We start from the raw sequence: 24,515 nt of genomic DNA on the forward strand, positions 1-24,515 counted from the left end.
AAGAGCATCAACATTCAGGTAGGACAGTTGGTGTCCCTTAGGGTGTGAAGCCATCCAACTACTCAAACTATTGGCATATCGGGGTCTGCTTCACAGTGTCTCAATCTGGAACAAAGCTGGCTCACTCTTTGTCAAGGAAAGGACATATTGCCAAGGAGATATTTGATTGCCAGACACCAGTTTAAGTTCTATCATACAGAGCCTCAGGGAAATATTTGAAATTAAGTCTTTTCAGATTTCCTCAACTGAAAAAAAAAAGAGGGGGAAAGTAGAAACCTCTGCCTAAATATTTTTTGGCTTGGAGACTAATGTCTGGGTTCCTCAGGAAAGACGGAGAGGGGAGAGCTATGCTCCAGGAACAGGAGACCCAGCACAATCCTCCTAGCCTTGCAGCCAGCTGGTATGACGCCTGGGAAAGCCCCCATCCTCTTGTACAAAGTCTTGGGTCTATGGAGAGCTGGGTGACTGCAAAAGAACTCGATATTACATAATGGTTTGTTCACAAGAAATGTTTTGTTAGAAAATGGGAATGCCGAAGTTATGGGAGCATTGAGATTGAAGACACAACATTACCGGTGTCAGCAGACACTTGCCTCTGACGTCCAGGGGACAAGTCTTCAGGCTGAGAATAAATCGGTCTTTCCCGTTAGCTTAAATCCTTATGTCTGTGGGTTGAAACACTCACTTTTGATTCTTCTGTGAGTTCTTTTCTGAACCATACTGCAAGCCTATCTCAAGTATGGCATAAATCGCCCCCTATCCATCCCAGGATGCCGTGATACCTTCTGAGCAGAGATCAAGGAGCCCTGTTGGGTGATGGCCGGACAGTGATCCACTAGGGCACCTCCTGGGCTGCTGCATTCTCTCGGGAGCAGCAGTCAAAGCGCCTGCAGAGAGACTGTCATGGATTCTGTCTTGTTGCAGAATTAACAGGAAGTCATCATCAGAAGCCCTGACAAGACTTCCAGGGGCAGATGTCTCAACTTAGAAGGAGGTAGCAAGGCCAAGGAAACAAGAAGGAAGTCAGTAGAGGGCTAACGGTTACATTGGGAAGGCAGTGTGTTCAGAGACACCTTCCACACTGCAGGCCCACAGAGGTACCAAAAAACAAAACCAAACGCTTGAGACAAACCTCAAAGAAAAGGTAAATGAGTTAATTGACTGAAGAGATCTGATATTCCCAGAAGGATTGCATAGGACATGGAAAAGACAAGCCAAGTTTACACACAAGTGCAATTACTTAATCATGTTGTTGCTTGCTTCATGTCTTTCAGTCCTATGAGGCTAAAACCTCTATCCCCATCAATGAATCTACCTCTACTACATGAATGACACATAGTGTTTTAATTTACAGGGTACTGCTGTGGTTCTTACATTGTATTTTTTTTCTAGGATATTTATATTGCAAGTGCTTCAGTCCTTCTTGACTTTAGGAAAGACGGAGCCCTGCTATAGGTTGAGAGCTCTGATACAAGACAGAACCTGGTTGTACTTCCTCTAGAACTGACAGTAAATGGATTGGTTATCTCTGATTAGACAATGACCATTATGTAATTCTCATCCCAGAACCTCGGTTCTTCTGTTCACAGATGGGTGTGGGACCCTCCTGAGCATCCAGCTTTAACCCACCATGGAGAATGTAGCCTGTAATGGGTCAGGGGACTCTCAGACCGTCTTCTACCTTACAGGCATTCCCTCTCTGCAAAAATCCCTCTTCTTCCCCATTTTCTTCCTCTTCCTCCTCTTCTGCCTGCTCATCCTGGTGGGGAACACCCTGATCCTGGTGGCCGTGGTGACAGATCCCAGCCTCCACAAGCCCATGTTCTTCCTAGTCAACCTCTCGGCCCTGGACATCCTTTTCACCACAACCACGGTCCCTAAGATGCTCTCCCTCTTCCTGTTAGGAGACCACTTCCTCACCTTCCCTTCCTGCTTACTGCAGATGTACCTCTTCCAAAGCTTCACCTGTTCAGAAGCCTTCATCCTGGTGGTCATGGCCTATGACCGCTATGTGGCTATCTGCCGCCCTCTGCACTACCCTGTCCACATGACCCCACAGACAAACGCTGCCCTGGCAGCCAGTGCCTGGATCACCGCCCTCCTCCTGCCCATCCCCGCAGTGGTACAGACCTCCCAGATGGCATTTGACAGCATCACCTACATCTACCACTGCTTCTGCGACCACCTACCTGGCTCTGGTCCAGGCCTCCTGCTCAGACACCAACCCCCAGACCCTCATGGGCTTCTGCATCGCCATGGTGGTGTCCTTCCTCCCTCTCCTCCTGGTGCTTCTCTCCTACGCCCGCATCCTGGCCTCTGTGCTTCGTATCAATTCCAGGGAAGGGCGTTCCAAAGCCTTCTCCACCTGCAGCTCCCACCTCCTGGTGGTGGGCACCTACTACTCCTCCATTGCCATAGCCTATGTGGCCTACAGGGCCGACCTGCCCCAGGACTTCCACATCATGGGCAATGTGGTGTATGCTATCTTCACACCAATCCTCAACCCTCTCATCTACACCCTCAGGAACAAGGACGTCAAGGCAGCCATCACTAAAATGGCACATCACCAGGATCTGAAGAATGTTAGAAAACCCTGAATTTACACCTAAGGGTACAAACAAGCGGCTCCATGCAACAAACTTTCCCTCTTAAACAGCAACAATAATAAAGAGGAAAATGGGGACAATTTACTCAGCTAAATACTCAGAACACCGATTCTCAAAATGTTTCCTCCATCGTAATTTTTTTTTTACTCTAATAACTAAATGGACAGGATTCTTGTTCTGTTTTTAAGTTGTCTCTCTTAGGCTTTACAAGACCGTGACTATAACTTCGGGGGGTGGGGGTTAATAGTCCCATGAATTAAAACAATGTTGTTTCAGAGACTTCAGTATTTGGTTGCCAAGTAAATCGTTCTTTTCCCTTGGATCTACTCTGAAATTTTCTGAAAATCCCCAGTGTTTCTGACACGTGGCCGTGACTCACTTTCGCCCTCTTTGCAGAGCTAAGCACTTGAAAACACCTGTGAAGGGAACAATGGAAACAGCGGGCTATCTTAGCTGACCAAGCAGTACTGTCTCCTCCAGTATTGTAATGCCAGTACCATGGACACTTGCTTGTTAGACCCTCGGGGAGTCACAGGAGTGGAGCACAGCCCCCAGTCCACGGTTTCCACAGCTAGCGTTCTTTCCCGAAATAAAGTCCTGGTTATTTCTCTCTGCACTTAAAGGCCAATTCAGCCTGTAAGCCCTTCTGCCTTAAGAGGCTTTTCTTCCTTTCTTTCTCTTTTCTTTCTTTCTTTTTTCTTTCTTTCTTTCTTTCCTTCCTTCCTTCCTTTTTTTCTTATTTATTTTGTTAATGTGCATTGGTGTTTTGCCTTCATCTATGTCTCTGAAGGTACCAGATTCCCTGGAACTGGAGCTACAGACCACTGTGAGCTGCCATGCAGGTGTCGAGAATTGAACCCAGATCCCGTGGAAAAACAGCCAGTGTTCTTAAACACTGAGTCATCTCTCCACCCCCTGGAAGTTTCATTCTAAATATCTGTAGTTCTGTTTATCCAAGGACCAAACGAAAGTGCACAAAGTCTTTGGGTGGTAAGGGGTGGGGGATCTAGGTGCTAGAGAGTCTCTTTTCTGGCTTTACACAGTCTCGTTCCAGTATCTGGAGTTTCTGCCCATCACATCTCTACCAGTTTTCCATCAGGGAAGACTCGGTAGATGGGGGCTCATCATAGCCTGACACAACCCCAACACACCTGTGATGAGGGCCTCTCAATGGAGGAACTGTCTCCATTAAACTGGTGTAGGCATTTCCTTGATTGCTGATTGGTGTGAGAGAACCCAGCCTTCTGTGAGTAATGCTATCCCTGGGCAGGAGGGCCTAGGCTGTAAAAGTGGCTCAGCAGGGCAGGAGAAGCAAGCCAGCAATCATCACTCCCCCATGACCCCTGCTCAGTTCCTGCCAGGTTTCTTGTTTGAGTCCCTGTCTTAGCTTCCCTTGATGAAGGACTGTAAACTGTAAGCCAAATAAACCCTTCCCTCCACACCGCTGCTTTTGGGCATGGTATTTTATCACAAGAACAAAACTAACAAGGCAGAGCTCAAATAATGCTTTAACTCAGCAGAGAATATATTTAGTCCTGGGCTACTCTACTTACAGTAGCCCAGAGCCTGTTGGACTCCAGTGGTTCTCAACCTGTGGTTCACGACCCCTTGAGCAAACTTCTGTCTCAAAATATAGTTACATTGCAATTCATCACAATAGTAAAATTAGAGTTATAAAGTGATGGGGGAGTGTCATATATCAATCTGTTGATTTCATTGGTTAAGCAATAAAGAAACTGCTAGGCCCATTTGATAGGCCCACCCTTAGGTGGGAGGAGTAAACAGAACAGAACGCTGGGAGGAAGAGGAAGTGAGGTCAGACTCGACAGCTCTCCGCTGGGGAGCAGACGCTTCAGAGAGAGACGCCATGCCCAGCTCCCAGGCAGATGCACGTGATGAAGCTCCGATCCAGGATGGACTTAGGCTAGAATCTTCCCGGTAAGACCGGTGCTATACAGTTGATAAGATATGGGCTAGTCCAGGTGCGAGAGTTAGCCTAGAAGAGGCTAGGTAGAAATGAGCCAAGCGGTGTTTAAATGAATACAGTGTCTGTGTAATTATTTCGGGGCATAAGCTAGCCGAGCCAGGTGGCTGGGGTGTTGGGGATGCAGCCCCGCGCCCAAATTACTACAAATGACGCCCAGACGTGTGGCTAACTGAGTCCACAGAAAGCCTGAGAAAGCTTGGAAAAGAATAGAGTAAAGCATGTTTCTTATGGCAATTTCTCGGGTCTACTCTGCTTGCCAGAGGCAAGCGAGCGCCTCATCTAAGAGAGGCTTCCTGACTCAGCTTTAGCTGCAAAGCCTGCAGCTCATTAAGAGGTCCTGCCACAAAACACTTAAATGGTGTTGACGAAAAGCTGAACACATGCTTTTCGGTTTTCAGCCGTAGCAGGAAAAAAACTGCGCTGTTTAAAAAATGCTGGCTTTCTGGGCCATCCTGCCAGGGCAAACTCTGACTGTTTGAGGCAGCAGGGCCGGCTACTGAGAGAGGACTTGAGTGTTGTCTGTTGTAGCTGGCTGGCTGGCAGGGACCTTGAAATGCTATAAACATGGCTACAGCCTGTACATCCGCAATGAGGCTGGAAAGCTAAGGAATGGGCTACATCTAGCCGGCAAAGCCACGCCTTTAGTCCTACTGAGATTGCTTGGTAAATTAAAGACTCATGTGGTCACAAAACAGAGAGATATACAGTAAAGAGAGATTCAAAGACAGAGAAAATTTCTGAATGATTTACAGCGTGTTAAAAATATATGCAGACTAAAAGTTAAAATTCTTAAAGTAAACCTCTGTGACTTCAAGGTGTGGTAGCACACGCCTTTAATCCCAGTGCCTAAAAGGCAGAGACAAACAGATCTCTGTGAGTTCAAGGTGTAGTAGCAAACACCTTTAATCCCAATGCCTGGGAGGCAGAGACAGGCAGATCTCTGAGAGTTCAAAGACAGCCTGGTCTACAGAATTATTCCAGGTCAAAGATATGCGCTCAAAAAGCAAAAAGTTAACCTAGGAATGTCACAGCTTAGATTCTTAAGCGCCTAGTGATTTAAAGGCGCAAATCAAAAGTGCTCCTGGATAGTAAAAAATTGCAGATTCACAATAGGACAGATTCAGACCACTAAATGAGTCACACTGTTGGATGAATGTACGTAGGCTTGGGAGAGAGAAGAAAAAGAATATAGAAAATAAAGTTAATGTTAAAAAAAAAGGTAAAGTCTTTAAAGAGACAGAATAAAGTAAAGTGATAGAGTAAAAATAAGCCGCATAAAAATGGAAAATTCACAGAGAGTCTGGATTCTTTGTATTATTGTGTTTTCTTTAAAATTTTTGACTGTGAAGGAGCTAAGTACAGAGAGACATTTCATTACATGGGCTGCCAAGCTAAACCAGAATGGATATAAGGGTATTACGATTTCAGAATTTGGGTCTAAGGATATGATGCTTTGGAGAGAGTCTTCTTTTGTTTTCACAGAGGATGAGACTCTATGGATTTCTTCTATTCCGATTTGGTATGATGGACCACGTCCTCCTGAAGGTTTGCTGTGAACATCTTCAGAAAATTGCTTTGCTCAACTGCCAACTGAGATGAAACTAGCACACAGGTTATACCATGAAAGACCTAATTAACGACGCCCCCATTCAGCAGGAAGCAGTTTGGAGAGAAAAAACTGCATCCATATTCCCAAATATGGTTTATAAATGTTATTTTACATTTAAAGGGGGATATGATATAGGTATGAATAATTTGCATTAGTATAGATTTTGCTTTATTTATAGAGATTTAAGGTCAATTTTGTTATATGTATAAGTGTTTCTGATTTTCATTAAGGTATTATGATTGTGTAATTTTGCTATGTTAAAGTTAAAGCCTTTCTTTTTTGTTTAAACAGAAAAAGGGGAAGTGATGGGGGAGTGTCATATATCAATCTGTTGATTTCATTGGTTAAGCAATAAAGAAACTGCTAGGCCCATTTGATAGGCCCACCCTTAGGTGGGAGGAGTAAACAGAACAGAACGCTGGGAGGAAGAGGAAGTGAGGCCAGACTCGACAGCTCTCCGCTGGGGAGCAGACGCTTCAGAGAGAGACTCCATGCCCAGCTCCCAGGCAGATGCACGTGATGAAGCTCCGACCCAGGATGGACTTAGGCTAGAATCTTCCCAGTAAGACCGGTGCTATACAGTTGATAAGAAATGGGCTAGTCCAGGTGCGAGAGTTAGCCTAGAAGAGGCTAGGTAGAAATGAGCCAAGCGGTGTTTAAATGAATACAGTGTCTGTGTAATTATTTCGGGGCATAAGCTAGCCGAGCCAGGCGGCTGGGGTGTTGGGGACGCAGCCCCGCGCCCAAATTACTACAATAAAGTACTAACGAGAGTAATTTTATGGTTGGGGGCTCCCCACAACATGAGGATCTGTAATATTAAGGGATCATAGCATTAGGAAGGTTGAGGACCACTGTGGTAGAGTTAATGGCAACAAACAACCTCTTGGAGCCGAGCCAAGGAAATGAAAACTGAGTGTTCTTGTTTACTAACACTGGAAAGCAGGCATTGGGACTCACATCCTTCCCTCTGAACCTATCACTCTGCAGCAGGCCTGGTCTTCGCTGTGTGGCACTGATGTCTAGACTTCAGTGGGACCACAATCTTCAAGGTCAAAAGGGACAGGTTAATTTGGAGTTTAGCCCCTGCAGTCCAAAAACTGTTAGAATTTAACCTAAGGACATGGAAAGCAAGTTTCCCTCTCTCTGCTCCATTACCAACCAACAAACAATTCTAAATTACCCCTTGTTAGCTTGTATTCTGTCTTGGAAATCTGTGTTCAGAATGCCTCTTTGGAGACCAGTGTCAGTTTTTAGTGAAAGCTTTTGCCTGCGCTGTGCCCAGACATATTTTCATCTCCAAACCTCCTTCTAGACAAGACAAAGAGATGTTCACATGGAAAGTGGATTGGTGTGATAACGGAGTTCCAGATAGCTTTACCTCCACTTACTGTCTCCTTGGGGCTTCTCTTAAATATTTATTGCAAGGAGAGATGCAACAGCAACCACAAAGGCAGCAACAATACTTTTCCCCCACAGCCACAACTGCTAATTGTCATAGCCTCTTTGTATTTCACATTTTAAAAAAAAAACGTTTTTTCAACTTTTATGCTAAAGGATGCTATCAAGAGAGTAAAGACCATCACAGGACGGGAGGACACACACACACTTCCTTTCTCTCTCACATACATTTCCCTTCTCTTTCTCTCTCTCCCTCCCTCCCTCCTTTCCTCCCTCCCTCCCTTCCTCCCTTCCTCTCTCCCTGTCTCCCCCCCCGTATGTAAGGATATGTGTAGATGTTCATGGGTGTGTTCATGTATGCACACACATGTGTCTAGGTGCATGTGGAGGCCAGATGTTAACAAAGGGTGTTTTCTTCAATCACCTCTCCACCTTATTTCACAAGGCAGTGTCTCTCACTGAATATGGTGCTCACTGATTGGCTACCCTAGCTGGAAGAGCAAGCTCTGGGGAGATGCTTATCTCTACCTCTCTTGTGCTAGGATTACAGGAGTGCTCTACACGGCTCCCAGCTTTTTAGGTGGGTGTGGAGATCCAACTCAGATGCTCATGTTTCCATAGCGAGCAATCTCTCTGGGATGAAGATTTGCCATCCTCACCAAGCCAAAGCGTGCCTGGATCTGTTGATTTGCATCTCTCTGCTTACTAATGGATTTGGACATCTCTATATTTATTCTCAGCAGCTGGCAAATCTCTGTAGGACTGCGTATTAGGATACTTAGCCCTTCTCTTTATATTTCCTCTTCTTTATCTTGTTAGGGCACTGATGACTGTTTGTTACAGATCTCAACTATCACACCTGCCAGCCCACTCTGCGATTTGTCCTCCATGAAGGAGAAATCCTGGATTTGATGGAGTTGAATTTATCACATTCACGACCCACGTATTTTCAGTGTGTTCAGCCATCAGCATCACAAAGGAATTCCCAACTCTCATGAGCATCATTTTAGTTCGTACACTTACATCGTGAGTGTTTATATCGTGGAGTTTCTCTCATTTAAGGAATAAGAAAGGAATCTTTCTTTTTTTTTTTTTTGTTTTTGTTTTTCAAGACGGGGTTTTTCTGTGGTTTTGGAGCCTGTCCTGGAACTAGCTCTAGTAGACCAGGCTGGTCTCGAACTCACAGAGATCCGCCTGCCTCTGCCTCCCGAATGCTGGGATTAAAGGCGTGTGCCACCACCGCCTGGCAGGAATCTTTCTTTCCATATTGAAAGTCATTATTATTGTTCTCAAATTCATCATTTTAAGAAGTCTTTCCTGGAGCCAGACAAGGTGATGGACATCTTAAATCCTACTTAGGAAGCATTTAGGAAGGAGAGGCAGGTGTATCTCTGTGAGTTCAAAGCTAGCTTGGTCTATGTAGTGAGTTCCAGGACCACCAGGGCTACATAGAGAGACCCTGTCTCAAAAACAAAACAGTCTGTCCTGGGAGCTAGAGAGATAGCTCACTAGGTAAGAGTGCTTGCTACTCTTTGAGAGAGACCCAAGCTCAGTTCCCAGCACCCACTCCAGTTTAAGGGAATCTGATTTCTTCTAGACTCTGTGGATAATGCATACACATGGCATACACACAGATATAAACAGATATTCATTAAGAGTAAAAATAAATCTTTTGTAAAAAATATCTGTCCTTTGTAGTTCTATAAAATTCTCACTACCAAGCTTGTTCTGGATCGTCTACTTTGTTTTATTATCAATTGTCTGTTGTTGTCTGAAGACCAAATTATTCCCTTACAGCTCTCAAGTGTGTGGGATTTTCCTATTGGATACAAGGATGGTCCTTTGAGCTTATCATGTATTTCAAAGCTGACTTAGCGATTTGCTTATCTTTATTTGTGTTTAAAGCCTTTAAAAGTATCTTTTCTACTTAATGCTGTAAAGAAAAAAATCGTTTCAAGCTAGTATCATGCTTCCAAACCATGCCCTACTGCAGTGAATGATGGTGACCTTGCTAACGCCTCCATAAATTCCTCATTAGAAAATTCATATGAAGATAGGAACTGAGCCTGCTGTTTTTTTCATTTCTATGTCTTCCTATGTCTCTGAGGTGTCACTCAAGAGCTAATGAGATTGAGGACCTGAATCCCATCCCCAGAACCCATAGTGGAAGTAAAGACCTGGCTCCTAAAAGTCCTTTGACTTCCACATCCTTTGGCATGCATGTACTCACACTTGCATACACATACATGTAATAATAATAATAATGTGTCATTCGGCATTTATATCCACGCCTGCCCACATACACACGGTTGTGGGATATTTTGATCACACTTTGACACTTCTGAGACTGCCAATAAACCTTGTATCAGAGGGCAGAGTCAACATTCAGCAGGCCAGAATTATCTATTGAGGTTTTGGTGGGCCCAGATTAGGGTAGGGAGTAACAGGAAGGAACAGGGAGGGCTTTGGAAAGAGTCACAGGCTTTTTTGATCAGGTCATCTCTTCGTTCAGCTCATCATTCCTTCATCGCTCTTTGAATTTATCAGGTTTTTTACCCCAATATTTGACTCCTGAGTTTTATTTATTCATAGAACAATTTAAGTAATCTCTTCATCTGGTGCTTCACACCACACCATACACACACACACCACACACACCTACACCCAATCATCTCATCAGGTTTTACATTGCATAGGCTCAAGGCTAGAGACTATTTACTCCTGAGAGACTTGGAGGAAATGAAAGAAAATCCGCAGCTACAGCCAAGCCCCCTAGCTGAGGTTCACCTCATTCCACGCCATCCCTGCTCCTTAGTGCCCCTCCCTCATCATCACAGGAAGATCGGATGGCAGATTTGTACTCAAGAACAAGTCAGAGACCAACTTTCTTCTCAAGGCTCAAGGACTCCCGGGGGTGATTGGTGGTGACGCTCAATACCAAGCTTCCCTTCATTCTCCAGGCCCTACCACCCATGGTGTGCAAACTCCAGTGTCCAGGGAAGTCATGCTGATGGCTTGTTAAACACAGGATGCTGGCCTCCCACCTGTGTGTTTTGATCTAACGGATGCTGAGTGAGGCCCGGGGATTTGCACTCTAACACAAATAGGCAAATAGTGAGTTCTAAGCGTCCACTCGCTTTTGCTATTACTCTGCAGAACGGTGCTTTGAATGCCAGTGCCCATAATATCACCCAATCACCCAGCACCACCCTGGAACTTTCTCCCGGTGGAAGAAAATGTTTAATCCGAAGGTTAACTTACTGACCTTCCTTCCGCCGGTGAATGGCATGCTTCATTCTTCACCAGACTCTTTGTCGCCTTGGCTGACAGGAACTCGAGCCTGTTTTCAACTTTGGCACCTTTCTTTCCCAAGATCCTAAAAACAGCCGCTGCTCTTCTTCCCTCTAAATTATTTTTTGCAATGTTTTGCCCCATTTTACGTTCTTCTCTACAGGAGTCTCAAGTCGTTCTTACATGTAGAATACAAATAAATAATATTCGTTGGCATGATTATGAAGACATATGCTTCACACAAAATAATGAGCACTTGAAAAATTTATAGCTATTGTTTTATGTTACCTTTTCCGTAGGTTGTCGGGTAATTTCTGGTTTGGGGAATTTTTCCTTCCAGGAAGTGTTTAATTCATGTTCTTTCTGGAGAGATGACTATCAGACCCGAGTAGCATAAGGAAGTGCCAGGGTATGTCCTGGTTAGGTTTTACTGTCAACTTGACCCAAACTAGAGTCACCTGGGAGGAGAGTCTGAATGAAGAACTATCTAGCTCAGGTTGGCCTGTGGGCATGTCTATATGGGATTTTCCTGACTTTTATTGATCTAGGAGTTCCCAGCTTACTGTGGGCAGTACCATTCCCTAGGCTGGGGTTCCTGATCAGTGTAAGAGAGGAGATACCTAGTTGAGAGCAAGCAAACAAGCCTCCCTTCACATTCAGAGCTGAGCACTGGAATATCCTTCTGACACCCCGTGTCTTTATCTCTAGAGAGGGGACAGTCAGACTGAGTGCCCTGTAGACCATGCTGAACAATCAATGTGATTTCAAGACTCCTTGTGCCCTCTTCCTCTTCTTTACCCAGGACCCACCCCTTCTCACACCATCTTTAGGAGTAGGATGCAGGGAAATTATCTATTTGTTCCTATCTCCCCTGACAAGCTGCACAGCAGCTCCAAGCAGCTCCCCCCAGTGAAGAATAAGGGAACTCTTCTGAGGCTCTCTGAATCAGTGAACACAAGGATAAGAAAAGACTACAAGGGCCGAGCAACGGGAGAAAAAAAGCTTGGGAAGAGGAAAGGTAGACTGAGGGAGTATGGACAGAGAATAATATGGAGGCTCAGGAGTTCAAAGCTACAATTCCATCTAGGTACCCGTAGTAGGCTATCTGGTCCATGGTCGCAGCTACCACCATCACCTCATTCACAGCCACCATCTTAATCCTCTCTCTTCCGTCTGGTCCTTGGATCCTGAAGACATGAATTCCTCCTTCTGTTGCTCCTTGATGGTCTTGTACCTTCTGAACAGATGAGACTATATCTCTGCAGTAGCATCCCTTGGACTACTTGCTTTCCAGTCTGCTCCGACTGGCTGTCTGTGCAGGATCACTCAACAGAAGAAAAATGAAGACCAAATAGAAGTCATCATAGTTCCTGGAGCTCAGTCAAAGTCAGAAAAAAACTAAAGTATTTTGGTTTTTGATATGGGATTCTTTGTTGTTTTTAATATAGAATCTTACTATGCAGCAAAACTGGCCTCAGAATACTCCTGCCTCAACCTCCTGAGTGCTGGGATTGCAGGAGTTTATCTCCATACCACACCGCTCCCTGGCCAAGGGCTAAAACTGTGAGATGAGAAATAGTGTAGTCTGCAAACTGGTATGCCTTGGCTGGCTGTTATCCATGAGGCTTGCCCCTTTCTGAAGAGAAACAGGGGAGGAGGAATGGAGCAGGGAAGGGAAGAGGGGCTGGAAAGGGGAGGGGGCAAAACTGCAGTTGGGGTGTAAAACAAACAATAAATAAATACCAAAAAACTGACATAAGAAAAATTCTGTGGACAGGTAATGATCTGCCTGTCATAACAATGAAACATGTTTACTGCCACTGAACTAATTGTTTGTTTAAAAAGTGACTAAGGGGCTGGAGAGGTGGCTCAGAGGTTAAGGGCACTTGCTACTCTTCCAGAGGTCCTGAGTTCAATTCCCAGCAACTGCATATGGCTCACAATCATTTGTAATGGGATCTGGTGCCCTCTTCTGGCATTTGGGCACACATGCAGGCAGAACACAGCACACTGTATACATAATAAATAAATCTTTTAAAAAAAGTGATTAAGAAATTAAAATTTTAGGTTTATCATGTTTTGCCACAGCTAATGTGAAAATTAATGGCAATTTTCTGATGAAATCATGGAGAATTTTGTAATGCATGTTTTATTTAAATTTATCAACTCTTGTAAATATTAATGAAGATACATAAGAGTATGCCAATAAATTAAGACTATCTGCATTCAAATGTTCACTTTTAATATCACCGATGAGAGATAAGTGGAATATTATGTACTAAAATAAAAATTATGGAAAAGAGGTAGTGTGATAGACACTGGGTGTTATATGGAGGAACAGAAAGAGAGGAGAGAGGGAGAGACAGAGAGAGAGAGAGAGACTATCTTTCTCAGAGCCTAAGTGGAGGGAAGATGAGTAATAGGAAAACTTTTATCATAAAGATATTTGATGTCTTTGAAGTAAAGGTATCAGTGAGTGCCATAGAAAGAGTATTTCAAGTACATACCAAGAAAGCCCCATGACATAAGGAGCTAATTCTACAGCATTAAATGATACAGCAGATTTCAAGAAAAAAAATGAGACCAGGAGCTGGGTTACCTGTGCACCCCTTGATGACATGAGCAGGAGATGGTCACCTGTGCACCCCTTGATGACGTGAGCAGGAGATGGTCACCTGTGCACCCCTTGATGACATGAGCAGATGGTCACCTGTGCACCCCTCGATGACATGAGCAGGAGATGGTCACCTGTGCACCCCTTGATGACGTGAGCAGGAGATGGTCACCTGTGCACCCCTTGATGACGTGAGCAGGAGATGGTCACCTGTGCACCCCTCGATGACATGAGCAGGAGATGGTCACCTGTGCACCCCTTGATGACGTGAGCAGGAGATGGTCACCTGTGCACCCCTCGATGACGTGAGCAGGAGAAGGTCAACTTGCACCCCTTGATGACGTGAGCAGGAGAAGGTCAACTGTGCACCCCTTGATGACGTGAGCAGAAGGTCAACTGTGCACCCCTTGATGACGTGAGCAGGAGAAGGTCAACTGTGCACCCCTTGATGACGTGAGCAGGAGATAGTCACCTGTGCACCCCTTGATGACGTGAGCAGATGGTCACCTGTGCACCCCTTGATGACATGAGCAGATGGTCACCTGTGCACCCCTCGATGACATGAGCAGATGGTCACCTGTGCACCCCTCGATGACGTGAGCAGATGGTCACCTGTGCACCCCTTGATGATGTGAGCAGATGGTCACCTGTGCACCCCTCGATGACGTGAGCAGATGGTCACCTGTGCACCCCTCGATGACGTGAGCAGATGGTCACCTGTGCACCCCTTGATGACATGAGCAGATGGTCACCTGTGCACCCCTCGATGACATGAGCAGATGGTCACCTGTGCACCCCTCGATGACATGAGCAGATGGTCACCTGTGCACCCCTCGATGACATGAGCAGATGGTCACCTGTGCACCCCTCGATGACATGAGCAGATGGTCACCTGTGCACCCCTCGATGACATGAGCAGGAGATGGTCACCTGTGCACCCCTCGATGACATGAGCAGATGGTCACCTGTGCACCCCTCGATGACATGAGCAAGAGATGGTCACCTGTGCACCCCTCGATGACATGAGCAGGAGATGGTCACCTGTGCACCCCTTGATGACGTGAGCAGGAGATGGTCACCTGTGCACCCCTTGATGACGTGAGCAGGAGATGGTCACCTGTGCACCCCTTGATGACGTGAGCAGGAGATGGTCACCTGTGCACCCCTTGATGACATGAGCAGGAGATGGTCACCTGTGCACCCCTCGATGACATGAGCAGATGGTCACCTGTGCACCCCTTGATGACGTGAGCAGGAGATGGTCACCTGTGCACCCCTTGATGACGTGAGCAGGAGATGGTCACCTGTGCACCCCTCGATGACGTGAGCAGATGGTCACCTGTGCACCCCTCGATGACATGAGCAGATGGTCACCTGTGCACCCCTTGATGACATGAGCAGGAGATGATCACCTGTGCACCCCTTGATGACATGAGCAGGAGATGGTCACCTGTGCACCCCTCGATGACATGAGCAGATGGTCACCTGTGCACCCCTTGATGACATGAGCAGATGGTCACCTGTGCACCCCTCGATGACATGAGCAGATGGTCACCTGTGCACCCCTTGATGACATGAGCAGGAGATGATCACCTGTGCACCCCTTGATGACATGAGCAGGAGATGGTCACCTGTGCACCCCTTGATGACATGAGCAGGAGATGGTCACCTGTGCACCCCTTGATGACGTGAGCAGGAGATAGTCACCTGTGCACCCCTCGATGACGTGAGCAGGAGATGGTCACCTGTGCACCCCTCGATGACGTGAGCAGGAGATGGTCACCTGTGCACCCCTCGATGACATGAGCAGGAGATGGTCACCTGTGCACCCCTCGATGACGTGAGCAGATGGTCACCTGTGCACCCCTCGATGACATGAGCAGATGGTCACCTGTGCACCCCTCGATGACGTGAGCAGGAGATGGTCACCTGTGCACCCCTTGATGACGTGAGCAGGAGATAGTCACCTGTGCACCCCTCGATGACGTGAGCAGGAGATGGTCACCTGTGCACCCCTCGATGACATGAGCAGGAGATGGTCACCTGTGCACCCCTCGATGACATGAGCAAGTTTCAAACAGAAACCGAAAGCACTTTGCACACCAATGTCACGACATCATGAGCAGTGTCCATTCAAGCCTAACCACAACAGGCGGATCTTTCCAGATGCACAGGAAGTGGGGACCACAGCACCTGTGGGCTCCACTCTGAAAGCCTGTTATGTAAAGAAATGCAGGCAGCCGGTAGATGACTCGAAATAAAGAATGGCTGGAATTAAGACTCGGAGATAAAAGTGACAATGATGAGTAGCATTTAAATATAGAACCAAGACTGAAGCACTCTGGGAATTATAGCCACGGAATAGAAATTAATGTTCCAAACTTTGACAAAGTAAAATTAATGATACAACTAACATCGTTCAGGATCAAAGGACAGCAAGTACAAGTATACAAAGTTAATATCCTTAAAATGAAAACAAGAAATTAAAAGACAGCGTTTCCTATCTATTAATGTTTTCCATGGTCTTTCTTCCTTGATTAACACTTGAGCTTCATTTAATAGTTAACAGTTCTTGAGCGGAAGACACATTTATCTTCATTGTATTTTTAGGTTGGCAGACAAAGTAAAGATGAAACCTGTGTGTGTTTTGTTCTCATTTGCTCCGTCTTCCTCCCCTTTACTGATTCCCATTCTCTCACTTCTGCTTCCTCATCACATGGACCCTTAGGATCCCTTTCTGCCTTCTCCTGTTCCCTTTTGCAGTTTCATGACCTGAAGAATGCCCATATAAACACACACGCATACACAGACACGCACGAACAATGCACAAAAGAGAGAGAGAGAGAGAGAGAGAGAGAGAGAGAGAGAGAGAGAGAGAGAGAGAGAGAGAGAGATGCTAGAAAACTTACACCAGGTATCTCTAAGCCTGGCTTGTTTCACTTAACACAGTGACTTTTCAATTGCAAAATGTCGTGACTTTGTTTCTTTTTACAGCTCCATAGAGTTCCACCATGTATATACACCCCCTTTTCTCTATCTATTCATCTGCTGGAGGACATCCACCCAGTTCAGTTCCCGGCTACTGTAAATAGTGCAGCTATCACGGAGATCACAAGTATCTCTGTGTGTTGACCTAAGAGTTCTGTGAGTACATACATGCCCAACGACCATAACTGGGTCACAGCCATTCTAGTTTCTGCTTTTTTAGGAACTTCCACAGTGATGGACATAGCTGCTATTTGAGTTTAACCACCACCATCATTAATTAAGGGTTCTTCTTTCCCTACATCCTTACCAGCATTTGTTGTTGGTATTTTAAGATTTATTTTGATTACTTTGAATTATGTATAGGTGTGCATATCTGTCAATGGGTATGTGCATGTGTGTACAGGTACTGTCAGTGTCCAGAGACATCAGATCCCCTAGATCTGGAGTTACAGACGCTTCTGATCTCCTGACTGTGAGAGCCCATAGAAGTGGCTCTGCTCCGTCTGGACTTACAGCTAGAGAGAGTTCAAGCTTGTTTTCCTTCAAGGTCAAACAGCAGGCCTAAGGTGAAGCTGCTGTACGTCTTGCCTAGATAACAGGGTGTTTGACCCAAGGTGTAGCCACTGGATGTTTTGCTCCTCAATGTTTTGAACTCTTGTTTGTCTCTTGTATCAGGATAAGGAAAGTCTTTTTGTCCTCCCCTTTGGCTTGGGGTATAAAAGGGCTATGAAAAATTAACTCGAGGCTGCGGTATTCACTGACGGTCCTTCTGAATCTATCCTGTGTCTGTTTCTTCTGTGCTTCTGTCATTCCTACCTGCAATTTTCAATCCACACACCTGCCTCCAAGTAAGAATGAAGAAGCCAGGTGGGACCCAGCAGCAGACATCACTGCCCAGACATGGGCTACGGCACCTGATGTGGGTGCCGAACTTGACTTCTCTGGAGGAGCAACAAATGTCCTTAGTTGTCTCTCCTGACTGAGATGATTTTCTCTAAGGAGTTTTGCTTTGCATTTTCCTGATGGGTAAGGCTATTCATTACTTCTTGAAGTATTTATTAGTGACTTATGTTACTTATTTTGAGAAATATCTATTCAATTCATAATCAATCCATTGACTGAGTGGTTCAACTTTTTTGGTGTTTAATTTTTGCAGTTCTTTATTTATCCTGTATATTAATCCACAGTCTGATTATAGTTGGTAATGATATCTATTCCCCATTCTGTAAGCTGTTTCAAACCAAAGCAAAGTACAAAGGGATTATAAGACAGCACTGTGACATATTTTACATCAATGCACAAGCAAGATGAAAATAACATTTTCTAAGCTTATTTATATTTCTAAATATAAATTGGGTTTGTAAATGTGCAAGTGAAGAGTTGATATAATCGGTGTGCCTACCACTTAAAGAATAATAAACATCTTTCTCAAGGGAAAAAGAGAAAAGAATACTGCTTAAGTCATTAGGTGAATTCAGTATCAGCCTCATGTCAGAGCCAGACAAAGAGATCAAAAGAAAACTAACTCCAACTCACCAATACCCTCTGTGAATATAGATACAAACATTCCCAGTAAACACTAGCAATGGAATTCATTTTCAAATGGTCATACTATACTGTGACCACACAGAACTTACCAGACTGGAAGAGTGTCAGAATACATTAGACTCTATACAAGGCAGCACATTAACAGAATGATAGGAGTGGGAGAATCACATGATCACCTTAATTGATACGATGAAAGCATCTGACAGTTTCAATGTCCTTTCGCAACAAGGCACGCAGAGAGCTAGAAATGAATGGGGACTTCCTCGGAATAGAAATAGGCATTCGAAAGGAACCCACAGTAAGCCATCCCATTGGCGGAGAATGAAAGCCTCCCTCTTAAGAGCAGGGGCAACAAGACAATGCCTCCTCCTTTTGTTTCTATTCAACACTGTTCTCAAAAGCCTAGTGTCCTGGTTGTTGTTGTTGACTTGATACAACCTAGTTATCTAGGCAGGGGTACCTCAGTTGAAAAAAACTCTTCCATCAGCTTGCCTGTCAGCAAGTCTGCAGGATGTTTTCTTGATTATGATTGGTGTGGGCTGGCTCAGTCCATTGTGGGTGGTGCTGCCCTGGGCAGATGGGCCTGGGTACTATAAGAAACCAGGCTGAGCAAGCCGAGGGGAACAAACCAGCAAGCAGCTCCCCTCCGTGGCCTCTTCTTTAGTTCCCGCCCAGCCTGAGTTCCTGCTCTTACTTCCTTCACGATGCTGTAAGATGAAATAAAACTTTTTCTCCGCAAGTTGCTTTGTTCATGGTGCTTATTACAGAGGTAGAAAACTACTAGGGCAACTGGTGAAAGGAATTCATCAGATGACAGAAAGAGAAGGCATGAAAGTCAGGAAGGAACACCAAGACACCCTGTTTACAGATGACGTGAAACTCTATGGAGCAAGTCCTGAAGACCCACAAAAGGGCTGGAGAGGTGCCTCGGGGGTCAAATGCTGGATCACAGTACTCATATCAGGCAGCTCACAACTGTCTGTAACTCCAGTTCCATGGAATCCGATGCCTTCTTTTGGCCCTTTCAGGTAAATGCACTCATGTACATACCCACACACAAATAATTTTTAAAAGTAAATAATATATCTTTAAAAATCTATTAGACTAGCAAAGTTGCAGGGTATATGACTGACACACAAAACAGTTACTTTTTTGTTACTATGCATTGACTGTGATGGGTTTGCTGTGGGTCCCCAGCGGCTTGCAGTGGAAAGCAGCCAGTCCCAGGCAGGGACACAATTAATGAATTAAAATGACATTACACAAAGTTAGAGAAGTATTAGAGTCCTGAGAACATAAAAACATTTCTACAATTTAAACAACACAGACTCTCGATTTCTAAATGGGTGTGGAAACAGAATGCACACTTCTCCAAAGGAAATACACAACAGCAATAAGCACCTGGAATGATATCTGATGTCATTAATCATTAGGAAAATGTACAAGACACCACTTCACCCTCACCAGAACCTCTGTAACCAAAGGTCAAGGAAGGAGGTCGGATAGTACAAGACCAGTGTAGGCTATATGGTGAGTTCTAGGGCAACCTTAGCTGCTACATCCTGTGTTGAGGAGGATGCGGAGAAACTGGAGCCCTCCTGCATCACTGATGGGTGTGCAGAAGACACCATCATGACAAGAAACCACATGGCACCTCCTTAGTAAGTTAAACCCAGAATCGTCCTACAACCCAGCAGTCCACCCTGGGTAAATACCCAAAATAGTGACCGCATGAGCTGGGGAGACAGTGAAGACTAGAAAGTCTCACAAGCACAGGGGCTTGAATTTGATTCTGAGGACCCCAGAAAATGCCAGGTACAGTGGCACATGCTTATCACTCCAGCGCTGGGGAGACCCAAGCAGGAGGACCCTTGGGTTCAGATATCCAGTATAGCTTATTAAGTAAGCTCCAGGCTAATGAAAAACCTTGTTTCAAAGGCGGTGGATGGCATTGCTGGGCTTGACGTCAGAGACTGTCCTCTGCCTACCTCACAACCAAGTGTCCGTGCTTCCTCATAAACACACACACATGCATGAATAAAACATGTGTCTCAAATGTTTACGAGAGGGCTATTCACAATAGATGAAAGAAACCACCAAAATGTGTGTAGGAGGTTCCTAAAACAGGTAAATTCATGAGACAGATTATAGATTAGGAATTACCATAGGCACAGAGAGAGGGGAGATGATAGAGTTATTATGTAATGGTTAATAAAGGGTTTGTTTTGTAGTGATGAGAATACTTTTAGAAACAGTAGTGATGATTGCACAACACTGTAGGTATAGTGGATACCACAGAATCAAATACTTGAGAATAAATAAACCAGGGATCAGAGAGCTGGATCTGTGTTCAGGAGCACTTCCTGCTCTCCCAGAGTCTGTAGTTTGAATCCCATGCTAGGCAGCTCACACCACCTGTGACTGTAGCGTGGAATCCAGTGCCCTCTTCTGGCCTCTGAGAGCCCCCACGTGCATTCAGACATAGCCACACAGGCCCACACACATACACATAAATAATAATAAAACACCTTTTAAAATTGATTAAAATGGCTAAAGTTGTATCTAGTTTCAAAAATGAACAAAGTCAACTGTGATGGCAGGGACACACCTGCAACCCCAGGGTGTGGAAGGTCTCAGAGGCAGGTGCTTAGGTCAAAGCCATTTTCCCTCAGCCGCCTACTGAATGGGAGGTCGGTGTGGCCTATATGATACGCTATTTAAAAAAAAAACATTTTAACAATGTAATATGTAAAAAAGCCTACACTGAATTATATACTTTCGATGAGTGGATTGTGTGCTGTGTGGATTATATCTCAATATAACTGCCTTTTAAAAAAAACAGAAAGGGAATATTATATTCATACAGATAAATGCACAGCACGGAGAAACCCAGAAAGCATTCTGGTGATTCAAGCCGGACACAAAAGACACGTGGCTTATGGTGTCCTTCACCGAAGATATCCAGGGTAGATTAAATAAAGAGACGGTTTGATCACCATTGCCTGGAACTACTGTGGACAGGTGCAGAATGTCATTGGTGGGGGAGATAAAAAGGTTCTAGAATGACTTGGCACCTGAGATATGGCTGAGCTATTGAAGGCACATACTGATCTTGCAGAGGATCCAAGTCGGGTTCCCAGGACTCACACCGAGACTTGCAACTTGTAACTACAACTCCAGGGGATCCAGTGCCCTCTTCTGGGCTCAGCAAACACCTCCTCTGGATATGCACATACCCCAACACCTCCCTGGGCAAGCACAGAGACACATATTTAAAGTGTGTGTGTGTGTGTGTGTGTGCTCTGACAATGGCTATACAATATATATTGTATTGACTATATTGAAAATAAAATTCATGCTTCCGACGATGAAGCAGATAACTGTACGGACTCCTGGCTCAGTACAGCTGTTTGTTAAAGTGAGGTTGTAACAGGAGGAGGCCCAGCCTTGGCCCCTACTGGGTGCTTGGTACAAACCAGTTACCATGGAGACGAGGGTGATTCTAAGATGATGGAAACAATCCTGGATGTTCTCGGCAACTGCATGTCTGAGGGGATTGTCTTCCCATCTCCAGAGACTCAGGCCCACCAAGGACAATAGGACCTGCCTCCAGCAAGACACCAATATTTACCTCCCTGATGCCCAGCCCCCAGGCTCCCTGTTGCCTTAATTGGCCCCTAAAAGGGAAACAGATCTTATTGACAGGACCTAATGAGTCCCTAGGAATCTGGGTCCCCACATTCTCCGCTCCCCAGTTACTTGTTCCAGACAATTAAAGAACTTTTCAGGCTCCCGGAGGAAAGAGAGGCCTTGAGAGACAGCCACAGAAGTGGCCTGAGCTGACTGGTAATTAGGCCCAGGAGACCCTGCTTCATGATGGCAGGCACCAGGCTTAGTGCACAGTGGATGTACTTCCTTGGCCCCTGTGGGAGAGTTCTGCCCACACCTTCCTCCCCGTCCGACTTCCCCACAGACATCTCTGTTCATTCCCTGCGCTGAGGCCTGGATTGGGCCGCTGCTCACTCCTGGACGCCCTGCGCACACAAGGGCCAACTCATACACCTCTTCCACTCTTCAAGGCCCAGGGCAAACGTTTCTGTATGACAGCCATCCTTGCCCTACCCAGGACACCCATATTTGCAATTCCTGACCCAGGGCTTTGCACCACAGGCCTAGTGCAGGGTTAGCCGTGCATGCTGCATGCTTCCAGATAGACCCCAAAGCACAGAAGCTGGACTTGAGGCAGAGAAAGCCTCAGGCTCCTTCTGCCCTGAGGCTTCCTCAGAGCAATGTCATGCAGCCAGCAGCTGTTCCTTTAAAAATGGTGCCTAGAGTCAAATATTAATAAAATTACAAAACAAGGCATCTGGTTTCCCTGACTGCAGGAATCCTCGGAGCCTCACTGTGTTAATGGATGCTGCCCGTCTGTTAAGAAAAAAAAAAAGATAAAGGTTCTTAAGGGGCTAGAAAGATGGATCAGCAGCAGTTAGGAGCATGTATTACTCTTGCAAGGGACCTAAGTTTGACTCCCAGCACCCATGTGGGGCAGCTCACAACAACCTGCAACTCTAAGTCCAAGGGATTCCAATGCCATTGGCCTCTGCATACATCTGAACTTGGGTGCACAGCCCACCACCACCACCCCACAACACACACACACCAATGTAAAGCTCTACAAAAAGAAGAAGGTTCTTAACTATTGGCTACAGAATCTTTCTTCCCTTCTAAAATCTTATGGGACCCGTGAAATGTAAAATCACTGGAAAATTTTGACCTAAATGATAAATGGGTAAGGCAATCACATCTTACCATCTCCCAAACTGAATTCAAGGCCTGTAAAGTAATTAAATGTTTAAATGAAACTACAAAACCCACCAGGAAATGAAACAAAAGGAAAATGTGGGCAATATCAGGACTGGAGCTGAGCCTGGCCCATGGTGCTCTGTAAAGACTGGTGAAATGAACAGAGGGGGCTTCTAACAGACATGCTGCAGAGGAGGTATTCACGGAGGCTTGTTGAGAAGGCTGGCTGTGCAAGCCTCCGTGTTGACCCTATTCTACCTAGGAAGCCACGACTAGGAAACTAATAACTCCACACAAGTAAAACATCCCCATACGGGCCACTTCGTGGGGTCTGTGAGGCCAACACAGGGACAAGAAAAAAGACAACACAGGATCAGATATGTAAGGCTTTAAGAATCATGCTAAGGGCCTGGTGTGGTGGCACACTTTAATCCCAGCCCTCAGGAGGCAAAGGCTGGTGAATCTCTGAGATAAGGGCTAGCCTGGTCTTTGTAGGAAGTTCCAGGTCAGCCAGGGCTCACAGTGAGACCCTGTCTAAAAGCAAAAAGAGCCAAGGAGCTTGACTGGGGGATGGGGTCCAGAACTTGACTCCCTGCCCGGTACCATTCCCCACCTGACAATGAGCGGACACAAACTGCAGGTTTCAGAAAGCTCTGGATGACAAGCCTGGCAATTTGGACCATTTCCATAGCAACCGGGAGCCACGGCAGGTCCTTGTTCTTTGGGCTGCGTGTCTTTGCCTTCTCCCAAGAGCTTTTCCCAGTGCTGTTGCTAAAATGCACAACCTAGTTGCTTCTAGGACAACCCAACCCTCCTGGTCTTCATGTAGAAGAGGGAGGTGCCCTTTCTTCCCTGCAATGCAAAAGCACAAAGCCCTGAGAGGTAACCAGACTCACCTAAAGCCTCACAGAACATTAGAACTTCAGATTTCCCTCAATTCCAGAGCTGTTCTCCTACACCCTGGTTAAGAAATATAGAAAGCTGCTGTCATGACGAAGAAGAGAACATCTGGTCCAAAGTTGTCACAAGGGAGGGGTAAATAAGACCTTGAGGGTAGGTGAGCTCCCAGAGGTCTGTGCGGCAGCCGGGTAAGCTGCCTGTCCTCTATCTGCACTCCCCAGAGAAAGTCTGCATCCCGGCTCCTTCCTTCAGCATCCCCATGCCCTCATCTATCTTGTCAGAGACCAATGCCGGGACATCTCCAGGCTGCCTTCAATTATGAGGCAATAAATATGAGATGTGCTGCGCGGTGAGCGGCTGCTTGGGCCTCCAGCCCCGCCTCCACCCTCAGAAGCCTCCGCGCCGAGAAGATTGGATTTTGTTTCGTTCATTTTTTATCTCTAGTCTGTGTCGGATGGGAAGACACAGGCTGTGGGGAGTGGATAATTTGATCCTCTTCCCACTTACCAGTGCGGCACCAAGATGGGATGTGTGATACCCTCAGGCTGCCCTCACCCCGAGGAGCTTCTCCACCTTCACGCACCAACCCTGCGTGTGTGTAGCTGTTGTGCAAGGGTCCAGTTCAGGTAACCTGAGGCCCAGCTTTGACCTTGCTGTTGACCCACTTCAAGATGCTAGACCCTGACCCGGAAGGTGGGGGCCCCATAAAAAAACAAAAGACCTGCGCCAGCCCTCTTGGTGCCGCAGTTCACACCGTGTTTGGGCGCA

The 24,515-nt window shown here is 45.8% G+C and overlaps 1 pseudogene; it reads left to right on the forward strand.

Annotated features, from left to right (window-relative positions):
- The first annotated feature begins 1,630 nt into the window (after positions 1-1,630).
- LOC142837686 (olfactory receptor 2AT4-like) lies at positions 1,631-2,597 on the forward strand (annotated as a pseudogene).
- Positions 2,598-24,515: the final 21,918 nt, after the last annotated feature.

The sequence above is a fragment of the Microtus pennsylvanicus genome, chromosome 18 (assembly GCF_037038515.1).
Source record: "Microtus pennsylvanicus isolate mMicPen1 chromosome 18, mMicPen1.hap1, whole genome shotgun sequence".
NCBI lineage: Eukaryota > Metazoa > Chordata > Mammalia > Rodentia > Cricetidae > Microtus > Microtus pennsylvanicus.